Source organism: Giraffa tippelskirchi, chromosome 6 (assembly GCF_054371585.1).
Source record: "Giraffa tippelskirchi isolate mGirTip1 chromosome 6, T2T-mGirTip1v1.2.pri, whole genome shotgun sequence".
Lineage (NCBI taxonomy): Eukaryota > Metazoa > Chordata > Mammalia > Artiodactyla > Giraffidae > Giraffa > Giraffa tippelskirchi.
The window spans coordinates 44,610,549-44,625,731 of NC_137280.1; the positions used below are offsets into that span (position 1 = coordinate 44,610,549).

Below are 15,183 nucleotides of genomic sequence, written 5' to 3' on the forward strand. Positions count from 1 at the left end.
AGATTAGCCAGTCTTGTATAGAGAAGATCTTAGAGTGCACTAAAAATTATTAGAACTAGTAAATGAGTTTAGTGAGGTTGCAAGATACAAGACTAACACAGAAATATCTCACAGATATTGTGGGTTAGGTTCTGCAGTTAAGCAAGTATTGCAATAAAGCAAGCCATGCAAAGTTTTTTGGTTTCTCAGTGCATATAAAAATTATATTGACACTGTGGAAAAAAAGTGAAAGTTAGTTGCTCACTTGTGTCTAACTCTTTGCAACCTCATGGACTCCAGCCCACCAGGCTCCTCTACCCATGGAATTTTCCAGGCAAGAATAATGGAGTGTGTTGCCATTCCCTTTTCCAGAGGATCTTCCCAACCCAGGGATCAAATCCAGGTCCAGCATTGCAGGCAGATTCTTTATTGTCTGAGCCACCAGGGAAGCCTCCATTTACACTGTATTGGAGTCTATTAAGGACTTCCCTGGTGGTTCAGATGGTAGAGAATCTGCCTTCAGTCAAGAGACTTGCAATAAGATTACATCTAAAAAATAATATACATACCTTAATTATTATTGCTAAAAATGCTGACCATTATCTGACCCTTCAGCAAGTCATAACCTTTCTGCTGGTAGAGGATTTGAAATATCGGGAGAATTATCAAAATGTGATGCAGAGAGACACAAAGTGAGCAAATACTGTTGAAAAATGGTGCTGATAAATTTACTCGACTCGTGGTTGCCACAAACCTTCAATTTATAAAAAGTGCGATGCCTGCAAAGTGCAATAAAACAAGGTATGTCTGTATGCAAATATCAATTGTATTTCTATACATTAGCAGTGAACAAAAATGAAATTAAGGAAACAGTTGCATTTATACTAGCATGAAAGAAGGAAATACTTAGATTTCATTAGATTTAACAAAAAATACAAAATCTGTATTCTGAAACCCACAAAATATTCTTGTATTCTGAAATCCACAAAATATCCATAAAACTTAAAGAAGACCTAAATAGATAGAAACTCATCTCATGTTCATGAATTAGAACACAATGTGATTAAGATGGCCATACTCCCCAGATAAATTCAACACAATCCTCATCGAAATTCCAGGGGGCTTCTTTGAATAAACTGACAAGGTGATCCTAAAATTCATTTAGAAACGCAAGTGACCTAGAATAGCCGAAACAATCTTGACAAAGAACAAAGTCAGAGCACCTAGACTTCTTGATTACAAAACTTAAGAAAAAGCAGATGGTTGGATGGCTTCAGCGACTCAATGGACATGAATCTGAGCAAACTCCGGGAGATGGTAAAGGACAGACGAGCCTGTCATGTGGCAGTCCCTGGGGTCACAAAGAGTCAGACACGACTGAGCAACTGAACAACAGCAAATGCTGCACTGAGGCAGTATAGTTAGCTCCTTGTGTGGCAGTTGATCACATTTTTAGTATTTATTTATAGAGCTTATGTCTTTGTGATTTTGAACTAGATAATGCAACCAAAATTGAATTTTATTGAATTAAGAGAAAATTTTGGCCATGTCCTGTGGCTTGTATGATATTAGTTCCTTGACTAGGGATTAAACCAGGCACTCAGCCGTGAAAGTACGGAGTTCTAACTACTGGACCATCAAGGAATTTCCAGATTTTATCAAAGTTAAAAACTTTTCTATGTCAAAAACACTACCAAAAAAGTTAAAAAACAACCCACAGGATGGGAGAAGGTATTTGCAAAACATATATCTATGATAAGGTACTTGTATCCCTCATATGTCTGTGTGCTTAGTCACTCAGTTGTGTCTGACTCTTTGCGACCCCACGGACTGTCGTCCGCCAGGATCCTCTGTCCATGTGGATTCTCCAGGCAAGAATAATGGAGTGAGTTGCCATGCCCTTCTCTGGGGAATCTTCCCAACCCAGGGATCAAACTCAGGTCTCCCCCATTGCAGGTGAATTCTTTACCATCTGAGCCACCAGGGGAACTCATGAATACTGGAGTGGGTAGCCTATCCCTTCACCAGGGGATCTTCCTGACCCAGGAATCAAACTGGGGTCTCCTGCATTGCAAGCGTATTCTTTACCAGCTGAGCTACCAGGGAAGCCCTTATATAGAATTCTTAAAATTCAATGATAAAAAGAAAAACAGGCAATTAAAAATGGACAAAGGATCTGAATTGATATTTCTCCAAAGAAGATGTACAAATGGCCACAGGAACAGATGCTCAATCTTACTAGTTATCAGGGAAATACAAATCAGAATTTCAATGAGATACTACTTTATACCCATCTGAATGTCTGTAATCAAATATTATTTGTGGAAATAAATGCTGGTGAAGATGTGGAGCAGTTGGAACCTCACACACTGGCAGTAGGAAAGTCAAATGATGCAGCTGTTTAGGAAAGCAGTTTGGCACTTCCTCAAGCACTGAATTACTATGTGATCCAGAAATTTCATCTCTGGGCACATGTCCAAGAGAAATGAAAACATATGTCCACATAAAAACTTTCACATGAATGTTCATAGCAACATTATGCATAGTATCTAAAAATAGAAGCAACTTCAAATGTCCATCAAGTGATTAATGGATAAATCAAATGGAGTCTCTTAGTACAAAGGATTATTATTTGGCCATAAATAAGAATGAAGTACTGACACGTCCTATAGCATGCACAAACCTTGTAAGCATTATGCTAAGTGATAGTAGCCAGCCAGATGTATTTTATGACTCTATTTACATGAAAGGTCTAGAACAGGCAAATCTATAGAGACTGAACACAGATTAGTGGTTGTCTAGGGCTGAGGAAAGGACGTGGAAGGAAATGAGCATGATGGCTGATGGGTTCAGGGTTTCTTTCTGGCGTCACGAACATGTTCTAAAAATGATTGTGGTTGCATATCTCTGTGAATATACTAAAGAACATTGAATGGTACACTTATTTAACTAGGTGAGTTGTATGGTATGTGAATTATAGCTCAGTGAAGCTGTCAATATAACAAAGAATAAAAAGCAGAGCATTTAGATTACTGAGTTGACAATCTTTATTAAATGGCCTCTTTAGTCCTCTTTGGGCTTCCCCGGTGGCTCAGTGGTAAAGAATCTGCCTGTCAATGCAGGACATGTGGGTTCCTTCCCTGGGTCAGGAAGATCCCCTGGAGAAGGAAATGGCAACCCCCTCCAGTATTATTGCCTGGAAAATTTCATGGACAGAGGAGCCTGGTGGGCTCCAGTCCATGGGGTCGCAAAGGAGCCAGACATGACTTAGTGACTAAACAACAACTGGTCCTGCTTGTTCATTTGCAGAATTAATGTCGTTTTTAATAAGCCAGATTTTCACTTGGCCGTTGTGGGGCAAAAGCATTCTAACAAATATAGTTAGGTGTGTAGAAGTTTGTCACAAAAATATTTTGGATAAATAGAATTTGAAAAATCCATTTACTTCTCCCAGGGGAAGGATATCTTTGCCAGATTTTGTGGCTCAGCAATTCGTGGGCATAATAACCATCAACTCTCTTGATGGGAAGGCTGAAGAGCTTCTGGACTTGGACAAAAATGGACAGGGGAGACGCTAAAAACTGCTGACAGAAAATGAACCTCACCTACAGGGCCTCCAGAGAGGGATTTGCATTTGGCACTGGCCCACATCTGTAGGCTTTGCCTCTCTAAACAGAAACTGAGTCTAGTAACTAAATACCAAGGTCTTCCTTTGAGGCTTCTTTTGATCACTGAAAAAGGTCATCCTACTAGTCTCCTGTGAAATTGCCCTTACAGAATGTACACCCTTGTTGTGCAATAACGCTTTTGCCATTTCACCTGAAGCTTGCCAGTGAAAAACGGAAGTAAGCTCTCTGATGTTTTGCATCCCATCAAGTTATTTTTGCCCTCTGGTTTTATTGCCTGGATGCAGACAACTCTCTTAGCTTTTTAAGCCATACAGGATGAAATATTTATTTGATTTGATTTTTGAATCCCTTTTACAACCCAGTGTGGCGTTTGATTTTATATATTATTTCAGCCAGAGCTTTGCAGAAACCTGAAATGAAAAGTGGGCTTGTTTCTTCTGTTGAATGTCCCTATTTATTACCTTTCCTTCAGTGCTCCCAAGACCTTGGATCCCTAAGATTGGGATTCTCATATTTCTGTCCAGCTGCATGGTATTTCCCTGAGTTGGCAGAGTTGAAGAGAGTGTGATTGTGGTTGAAAGAGATCCATTTATCCCCAGTGGAGGCTCAGTGTGAGCTTGGTTTGCTATCTCCATGCTGATGTGATGGGGGCTAAGTTTTCAGAGGCGTGTCATTCCTTGGTAAAGCCTTTATTAATCATTTCAGCAAGGCCACGCGAGACTTCAGAGCATTCTTGGTTGGTGAGCTGCAGATGGTCCCATCTCAGCCCCACTGTGGCCGTCACGGGTCCTTGACAGAGGAAACTGGCTGGAGAGCTCTGCTGCTGGCGCTTGGAATGGAGACAGGCTGTCTGCAGCAGGCCCTGTGCGAGGCTGGCTGCCCTGCCAGGTTACCTTCCTCAGGAGAATTCCTACAAGAACTCGCATAGCCTTTCTCTCCTGGTGCCACTAGCTTTCATTGACACATGCTGTTCCTGTCATCACACGGGGCTGATCCTCCTGATCCAGTCAAACACCCTTTACAGTGTGACTTGATGTTATGCTATGAAATAGTATGGATTGAAAGAAATAGTTTGGTTTCTGTCTTAAAACAGCCACCAAATTATAAAAAAGGCATTACCAATGAATTCTAATGATGCAACTTTGTTCATAGTTTGGGAAAGGATTTCTGTTTAATTAATTAATGGCTGCACTGGGTCCTTATTGCTGCACAAAGACGTTTTCTAGTTACAGCAAGTGGGGGCTATTTTCTAGGTGTGGTGCGCAGGCTTCTTGCATTGCGGTGGGTTCTCTTGTTGCAGAGCACAGGCTCTAGGTGTTCGGCCTTCAGTAGTTGCGACTCTGAAGCTCTAGACTGTGGGCTCAGTAGCTGTGGTGCATGGGCTTAGCTGCCCCATGGCATGTGGGATCTTCCTGGAACAGGGATCGAACTATGTCCCCTGCATTGGCAGACAGGTTTTTAACCACTGGGCCACCAGGGGGGGTCCTGTGAAGGAATTTCTGAGATTTTTTTCACAAGGATGATATTGAAATATACAAAAGAGAAAGTTATTTTGTGTTTTTGTGATACTTTGTGGGTATATGTGTAGTTTATGGAAATGTATACTTACTATGTGGTCTCGTCTCAGACCATTTAAAATTTGCTAGCTTCAAGGCTTGAGCTTGAAAATTATTCTCATCTTCTTCTCCCCTCTGACAATAATTGGTATTTATTTCCTATAAGAAAATATTTGCAAGGGAAAGTGGAAGCTTAAAAAGGGGTAAAATAATTAGGCTTGGTTGATAGGAAAACATTTGTTTTGTATCATAAGATTACAAACATAGTCTTTGGAAAAGTTAAATAAATATGAGTTTGTTTACCCTGCTGTGTCACTCACTGGATGCTTCCTTGCCTGCAATGTGGAAAGAATCTACTGTATTCCTTCCAACCTAAGATGCCATTCATTGTAAGATGCTCCATGATTTTGAGTTACTATGAAAGACAAATGCTTCTATTAATAATTAGACTATGACTCACAAGGTGAGACTTCCCCTGTGGCTCAGCTGGTAAAGAACCCACCTGCCAAAGCAGAAGATACAAGAGATGTGGGTTTGATCCCTGGGTCAGGAGGATCCCCTGAAACAGGAAATGGCAACTCACTCCAGTATTCTTGCCTGGAAAACTCTTTGGACAGAGGAGCCTGGTGGACTACAGTCCCTGGGGTTGCAAAGAGTCAGACATGACTGAACAGACACACACGTGACACAAGGTAGAGATACTGTTGATTGTCAGATCCATTCTGCTTTCAGAGCAACTCAAAATCCACACAGTTTTGAGAATTAGACGAAATTCTATCCAAAGAGTAGTTATCACAGTATCTGGCACTCAGCCAACATCAGCATGTGTGTGTCTGTGTGTGTGGTGTGCATGTGTGCAGGAAGAGAAGAAGTGAAAGAGGGAAAGAGAAAGAGAGAGTGAATCGTACTTCCTTCTTTTCTAGATCTCACCCCACTTTCTCCTCCACTCCCCTCCCCGCCACTTCCCCAAAGACAACGGCAAAACCTGGGAACCATAATGGCTCATGGTGGTATTTTGTAATGATTCATAGTCTTAGGTTTGCAAGTCACACGCTTTTTCACTTACTTAAAGAGAGCTTTTAATGTGGAACACGCAAATTCTGAGGCTCTGTCTGTACTAACGATTCACTTCAGTGAGACAGTCTGCACCCTTGTGATCTCACCATAGAAGAGGCTAGAGGATCACCGACAGTCCACACTTTGTCACCTGTGGTGATTTCGCAGTTAAACTTTTGCTAAAAACGCCTAATTCAGAATTTTGTTAACAGTGAGATTTTCTCAGTCTAGATATTTTGTGCCTGCCAGCTTTAAACTGATTTTAGCAAGTTATTTTAGCTCCCAAATGAAATCTGAGATTTCCTGTTTGTAAAACAAGATGTGGCCTATTTCAAGGAATCATTGAAAACAAAAATGAGTGTCATTTGAAGACTTTATGTAACAAATTTAAAATTACAAAATTATTCACCTTTGCATTTTCCAGGCCTTGGAAATTGCTAGAAAGTTATGAAGATAACAAAGATAGAGTCCTTGCCATGCACAGGAACCTTTCAGTCTAGCAGAAAAGAGAGAAGTAAACCCAATAGATGCTGGCAGATCTTATCTTGAGGGTGAATGCTGGGTCCTGTGAAAGCAAATTATGATTTTTCACAATAACAATAGCAGCACGATTGCAGTTCCCTGAACCTAAAGCATTCTTAAATTTTTTTTTTAATTTGAAATATAATTGCTTTACAATGTTGTGTTACTTTCTGCTGTACAACAAAGTGAATCAGTTATACGTACATCCCCTCCTTCTGGAACCTCCCTCCTACCTCCGCCCCCATCCCACCCCGCTAGGTCATCACAGAGCACTGAGCTGAGCTCCTTGTGCTGTACAGCAGTTTCCCACTAGCTATCTACTTTACATATGGTCAATGGTACTTCGCAATTTGTCCTACCCTCTCTTTCCCACCCTGTGTCCACATGTCTGTTCTCTATGTTTGCGTCTCTATTCCTGTCCTGTAAACAGGTTCATCTGTACCATTTTTCTAGATACTATATGATAAGTGGGTCATCTGATTTTGTCCTCCTCTTTCTAATTCAAGATTTTCTTGTTCCAAATAATGCATAAGCTTAAACATATTTTATGTGTCTATTTGCAATACAGATAATGTCTATCTACATGGTGACAAAAATTGGAGTGAAGAGGAAAAATCCATCAGTAGCTTTAATATTTGGTGATCCCCTGAATATCATTTTCATAAAGACCTTTTGACTTCATCCAGGCACACTTTTTAAGGGCAAGCAATATTGTGATCCAGAGTAAAGACTTCAAAATTGACTGTTACTGTATCATGCTGGAAATAAGAGAAAGGAAGTAGGACAATTAACATATCAATCTGCTTGGTTAAATAAGTGGATAAAAGATTTCCTACTGGAAAGCAGTAGGATGTGCACAGACCTTATATGAACCAAGCAGGGCCCTCTGGTCACTACTTTGTAGTGGTTAGATCTTTAGATTCAGATCTATATACACAGTGGGGCTCCCCAGGTGGCTCTAGTGGTAAAGAACCCTCCTCCCAAAGCAGGAGATGTAAGAGACTCAGGTTTGATCCTTGGGTCAGGAAGCTCTCCTGGAGGAGGGCATGGCAACCTACTCCAGTATTCTTGCCTGGAGGATCCCATGGTTAGAGGAGCCTGGAGGGCTACAGTCCGTAGGGTTGCAAAGAGTCAGACATGAGTGAAGTGAGTTAGCATACACACACACACATATATACATGCACATATACACACAGTGGGCTTTGGAGGTGGTGCTAGTGGTAACGAATTCACCTGCCAATGCAGGAGACACAAAGAGAAGGACATGACTGAGTACACACACATATACACACAGTAGCTTAAAAGCTCAAAAGAGGTTTATGTGTTTAAGAGAACAGAGTAGCTAAATATCAAAGGATTATATATAAAAGAGCACATACAGGTTTATGTTAGACTGTTATGAGTTGTAAGTTTAAATTCAATCCTGTAGATTAAATAGCATATGGAAATTTGCCAGGTTATAATTCCAATATATTTATTAGTGCAAATGTTAAATTCATTAATAGTAGGCAGATAATAATAAAGATGTGGCTTCTCTGGTGGCTTTGTGGTAAAGGACCCATCTGCAATGCCGGAGGTGCAGCAGAAGCCTGGGATTCAATTCCTGGGTTGGGAAGATCCCCAGGAGAAGGATATGGCAACCCGCTCTAGTAGTCTTGCCTGGAGAATCCTCTTGGACAGAGGAGCCTGGTTGGTTACAGTCCATGGGGTTGCAAAGAGTTGGACACAATTTAGCGACCAAGACCATTTAGGGATGACCTAAATCAAATCCCTTATGATTATACAGTGGAAGTGATAAATAGATTTAAGGGAAGATCTGATAGACAGAGTGCCTGATGAATTATGGATGGAGGTTCGTGGCATTGTACAGGAGACAGGGATCAAGACCATCCCCAAGAAAAAGAAATGCAAAAAAGCAAAATGGCTGTCTGAGGAGGCCTTACAAATAGCTGTGAAAAGAAGAGAAGTGAAAAGCAAAGGAGAAAAGAAAGATATACCCATTTGAATGCAGAGTTCCAAAGAATAGCAAGGAGAGATAAGAAAGGCTTCTTCAGTGATCAATGCAAAGAAATTGAGGAAAATAGTAGAATGGGAAAGACTAGAGATCTCCTCAAGAAAATTGCACTTTCTATGGTAATCCTAACAACCTACCAGGAAGAAACTATTCTTAACCACATTTTCCAGACAAGGAAAACCCAAGATCCTGAATATTCAGAAACTTGCCTAAGGGCAGACAGCTTGTAGGTGGCAGAACTGAGATTTGAACTTGTATCTTCATGACCCACACTCTTACCCGGAATTGTCTGTGATACTTGGAATCGCATTGGCCTCCATCCTCTTGCACCTGTGCCCTGGGCTGGGCCCCTGGCTTGGTCCAGGCTTTCTCATCATTCCCCACTGCTCTGTCCTCCCTCTACCCGCCCCCTGTTGATGCCTTTTCTCCACCCTGTAGCCCCACCCTCCCTGCATCTTGACCCCTAGAGGGTGGGAGGAGCAGAAATTCGAGGGTGACAGAACTGTCTGGCAGTGGCTGGAGGAGGGGCTGGATCAGAAGTAGAGGCTCAGAGGTGGGAGGCAGAAGAAGGGGCGCTTGGGTCTGTGGACACAGGGAAGGTCAGGAGAGCACCAGCCGGTGAGGAGAATTTGAGCTCAGAGTTAGCGGCAGGAGGGCTGCTTCTACCTGGAGAGTCCATCTTCTATACCCATTTCTTTCTCCCCTTTCAAAGGCAGTGGTAAAGCTCGGGGAAGCTTAGGTGGCAGCAAGGTGGTGGATGGAGAGGCTGAAACTCTTGGCCCCTCAGTGCTTCGTGCCTCCCACAGGCTTACCCCAAACCACTAAAGCTGGGTTGCAGGGAGCCAGGGGCTTGGAGAAGGGTCCCTGAGAAGGCTCTATTGTTCCCCCGATCCTCCACCCACCCCACCCCCCCAGCACAAAATTGTCCCTACTCATTCCATTTGCCTAAAATGCCAACACCAAAACATTTGGGTCTGTTACTCAAGCTGGAGTTCTGAGCATTGTTCACATTTGCCTGAATGCATGGTCAGAATCTTTCCATTTTGGTAGTTCAGTGAGATTTAGAGAATGGGGACATTAGAAGGAAATTTTAATAGATCTTCACTGTGTTTGATGAGACCTCATACTGGCTAATGACAAAGTTTCTGTTTTAAAGAACTGATTACTAAAAAACACCCCTGAATACTAATTAGGATGCACAGGCAAACAAATTACACTACTTTTAAATTATGTAGCTCAGTTGGTAAAGAATCTGCCTGCAATGCAGGAGACCTGGGTTTGACCCCTGGTTTGGGAAGATCCCCTGGAGAAGGGGTAAGGCTACGCACTCCAGTATTCTGGCCTAGAGAATTCCATGGACTGTATAGTCCATGGGATCACAAAGAGTCAGACACGACTGAGTGACTTTCACTTTAAATTATGACTCAGCTGTAAGTGTGGGGATTTGTTTTGTTGCTCTCCTGGGGTCTAGCACGGTATCTATAAAGATAAACATTGCTCAACTAAAATAGTAATTTTATTAATGGACAGATGCACTCTAAAGGTAAAGCTTTTTATTCATGTAGGTGTAATTTGTACTGTTCTTTAATAAGGAGGGAAGTTTGTTAAGCAACTCAGAGCTCTAGTTAGGTTACTTATAAGATTCCAGGTACTGCTGGTTCTGAGCAGCAGTTGTGGTGCTGTGGAGGATGGGCTGTGCTGGGAGGCAGAAACCTCCGTTTCCATCTGTCTCCTCTTCCCCTGTGTGTGCATTTGGGCCAGTAACTTCCTCATTTGTAAAACAGCCATTACTAGTTTTTTAAAATCAGGACCGTGGTGAGGATTACAAGATGAATATCAATTTTTTTTTCCTGCCAACCCATGCAAAGCTCAGACTTTAGATTAATCTATTAATACCCAACATGGGCTGTTGACCATGCAGGAGCAAGCCATCAAAGCATGAACATCGATGCAGCTGCAGACTTCTGAAATCTAATATCACCTGGACCCACAGTATTCTCCACTTGCAAAGCCAAGTACATAGTCTTATTTAGCACTCTCTTTCCCACAGTGGTTATTCCAGCCTATTTAAAGTTCTCCACAGCAGGCTTCAGCAATACGTGAACCATGAACTTCCAGATGTTCAAGCTGGTTTTAGAAAAGGCAGAGGAACCAGAGATCAAATTACCAACCTCTGCTGGATCATCAAAAAAGCAAGAGAGTTCCAGAAAAACATCTATTTCTGCTTTATTGACTATGCCAAAGCCTTTGACTGTGTGGATCACAATAATCTGTGGAAAATTCTGAAAGAGATGGGAATACCAGACCACCTGACCTGCTTCTTGAGAAACCTGTATGCAGGTCAGGAAGCAACAGTTAGAACTGGACATGGAACAACAAACTGGTTCCAAATAGGAAAAGGAGTACATCAAGGCTGTATATTGTCACCTTGCTTATTTAACTTATATGCAGAGTACATCATGAGAAACGCTGGGCTGGATGAAGTACAAGCTGGAATCAAGATTGCCGGGAGAAATATCAATAACCTCAGATATGCGGATGACACCACCCTTATGGCAGAAAGTGAAGAAGAACTAAAGAGCCTCTTGATGAAAGTGAAAGAGGAGAGTGAAAAAGTTGGCTTAAAGCTCAACATTCAGAAAACAAAGATCATGGCATCTGGTCCCATCAATTCATGGCAAATAGATAGGGAAACAGTGGCTGACTTTATTTTGGGGGGCTCCAAAATCACTGCAGATGGTGATTGCAGCCATGAAATTAAAAGACCCTTACTCCTTGGAAGGAAAGTTATGACCAACCTAGACAGCATATTAAAAAGTAGAGACATTACTTTGTCAACAAAGGTCTGTCTAGTCAAGGCTATAGTTTTTCCAGTGGTCATGTATGGATGTGAGAGTTGGACTATAAAGAGGGCTGAGCACAGAAGAATTGATGCTTTTGAACAGTGGTGTTGGAGAAGACTCTTGAGAGTCCCTTGGACTGCAAGGAGATCCAACCAGTCCATCCTAAGGGAAATCAGTCCTGGGTGTTCATTGGAAGGACTGATGTTAAAGCTGAAACTCCAGTATTTTGGCCACCTGATGCGAAGAAGAGCTGACTCATTTGAAAAGACCCTGATGTTGGGGAAGATTGAAGGCAGGAGGAGAAGGGGACGACAGAGGATGAGATGGTTAGATGGCATCACCGACTCGATGGATGTGGGTTTGGGTGGACTCAGGGAGTTGGTGATGGACAGGGAGGCCTGGTGTGCTGCGGTTCATGGGGTCGCAAAGAGTTGAACACGACTGAGCAACTCAACTGAACTGATAGCTCTTCCCAAACCAAAGCTATAAAGAATCTATATAGCCAACTCATTGAAAAAGACCCTGATGATGCTGGGAAAGATCGAAGGCAGGAGGAGAAGGAGACAACAGAGGACAAGATGGTTGGATGGCATCACCGATTCAATGGACATGAGTTTGAGCAAACTTCTGGAGATGGTGAAGGACAGGGAAGCCTGGCGTACTGCAATCCATGGGGTCGCAGAGATTGGGCATGACTGAGGAACTGAACAACGACATCATAAAGAATCTACACGTTATCAGTTCTTTTTATTAAAATTTTTTTTTTTAGTATTTATTTATTTGGCTGCACCACGTCTTAGTCGCCACATTTGGGATCTAGTTCGCTGACCAGGGATTGAACTTGGGCCCCCTGCGTTGGGAGTGCAGAGTCTTAACCACCAGGGAAGTCCCTGTTATCACTTCTTGAGGGGGAAAATAACACAGAAAAAAAGATGGAGTGAACTCTGCCAGAATGTAAGCTGTGGGGTTTCGGTCCTTTATATTTCTGTATGTTGTTTTATTACAATATGTGTTGTATGTTGTTTCCAAAATAACAACAGCAACAGAAAAACTGCCTTTTGAGGAGCTATCACCCACCCATTGATGTATCCCCCACCCTCACCCCTCCCAAATCTGATTCCCAGCTCAGTTGCAGGAGTCTCTCTCTCCCCAGGGCTAATCTGATCATTTGTGCTTTTAATTCTATATTCTCCTTCTCACAGACCTTGCCTTGGCATTAGATAACCTTTTCCCTCCCTGTTCAATCTGCCATTTCTTTTTAATCTCTTTGTGCGTGTATAACTATGCTTAAGTCCCCTGCATGTGTAAACAAACAAGCGAAATTCCCCAAGTCCCAGCTCTGCCTTGTTCAGTTGCTCAGTCTGCCTTGTTGTTCAGTTACTCTTTGTGATCTCATGGACTGCAGCACACTAGGCTTCCCTGTCCTTCACCATCTCCCGAAGTTTGCTCAAACTCACGTCCACTGAGTCAGTGATGCCATCCAACCATCTCATCCTCTGTTGCCCCCTTCTTCTGCCCTCAATCTTTCCCAGCATCAATGTCTTTGCCAATGAGTCGGCTCTTCGCATCAGGTGACTGGAGTATTGGAGCTTCGGCTTCAGCATCAGTCCTTACAATGAGTATTCAGGGCCCCACTCTTAATTCTAAACCCATGCCCCTTTTCCCTTTAGAGTCTGAATTCTACAAAGAGTTTGAATTCCAGTCTCTAAATCCTCACGACAGATGGTTTAACCCATTGCAGCCTGTCTTCTGCCTTCACGGCACCCTTAAAATTGCTCTTACTGAGATCTCCTTTCAAGCTTCATCTTCCTCTGCTCATCTGACTTTATTCAGTCAGTAGAACAGAGGAAGGTGCTCTTGTTGGAACATCCCATAAATGCCATGAATTCTGCCACCAGTTCTGAATGCCCCAGGCCGGCTCTTCCTGGGCTCTCAGCACCGGGACCACTGATGAGGCTTTTCTCCCTGCTTGTCCCCAGGCCCATCACATTTGGCATGTCTACCATGGGGCTTTTGAGCTGTGCTCCTCCACGCCTTTTCTCCTTGTATTCTGGATCCTTGCCACCTTCTGTGTGTCCCCATTCCCTCCACAGCTCATGATTGTCAGTGTGGGTCCTGACTGTGGCTAACGTGGTCCTTAGCAGTTCCCTCCTGACCAAGTGTCTGATGTTGACTGCATCTCTCTGCCAGCGGCGATCTTTGTTGTGCACACCTCCCATCCTCTCTGACCCTGGCTCAGGATTCCTCGGTGGCTTCCTGTTGCCTAGACGTATACCCTGAGCTCCTCTCCATGATCCTTCATGGTCTCACTTGGCCTTACCCACATGGGCTTGGTCTCTTGCCCACACCCCGCCTCACCCCAGTGTCTTGCATTCCACAGTCCCATAGTTTAAACTCTGAATCCTCAGTTCTGCTATCTTATGCCCCTTTGCACATATTTCCTTAGCATATTCTCTCTGTGCTGGCACATTGGGCAGGTTCTGTCTCATCTGCTGGGTGTCAGCTCACATACTGCCACTTCTGTGAAGTCCTCTCTGATTTCTCCCAGGGAAGACTCAGGTGCTTCTTCCCCTGTTTTGTCCCTGCCCTTTGTATAATTATCTTGCACCTGCTTGCCCTCAGTCGCTTCAGTTGTGTCCAACTCTTTGCGATCCTGTGGACTAGTCTGCCAGGCTCTCTGTCCATGGGATTCTCCAGGCAAGAATACTGGAGTGGGCTGCCAGGCTATCATACTTTAATTTGCTTTGTTTGTTTCTCTTTTAGATTGTAAGTTTCATGGGCAGACAATATAACTAATTTTTTAGTTTTTTTTTTTTTAACTGTGAAATCTAATGGACACAGAAGTGCATTAATCAAACCTTAGATAATTTATATGTGGAGTCTAAAATATGATACAGGGATTCCTTGGCGGTCCAGTGATTAGGGTTTTGTCCTCCCACTGCAGGGAGCATGAGTTCAGTCCCTGGTCTGGGAAGTAAGTTCCTGCATGCTGCTTGGCGTGGCCAAAAATATGATACAAATGAGTTTATGTACAAAACAGAAATAGACTCACAGACATAGCAAACAAATTTATGGCTACCAAAGGGTAAAGAGTCGGAGAGAGATAGATTAGGAGGTTGGGATTAACATATATACGCTAGTATATATAAAGTAGATAAACGACAAGGTCCTACTGTATAGCATAGGGGGAATAATATTAAAAATCCTGTAATAAACCACGATGGAAAAGAATATGAAAAAGAATCTATATATCTATATCTCTCCATGGACTGTAGCCTACCAGGTTCCTCCGTCCAAGGGATTTTTCAGGCAAGAATACTGGAGTGGGTTGCCATTTCCTTCTCCATCTCTATATACACATATAACTGAATTGTATTGCTCTACCCTTGAAATCATCACGTTGTGAATTGACTATCCTTCAAAAAAATCCTTAGAGATAATGGATAATCATAAAATGAACCCTTGTGCAACGACTACCCAAGTCATGGGAAGGAGCATTTTCAGTTTTCCAGGAGCTCCTATATCCTTTCTGGATCCCACCCATCCCTCTACCGTCTTGGCTTTTATGGCAGTTTTTACTTCCT

The 15,183-nt window shown here is 42.7% G+C and overlaps 1 protein-coding gene across 5 annotated transcripts in view; it reads left to right on the plus strand.

Moving 5' to 3' along the window:
- SLCO5A1 (solute carrier organic anion transporter family member 5A1) overlaps positions 1-15,183 on the plus strand; it is a 270,020-nt gene that overhangs the window by 226,020 nt on the left and 28,817 nt on the right. The window lies entirely within an intron of this gene.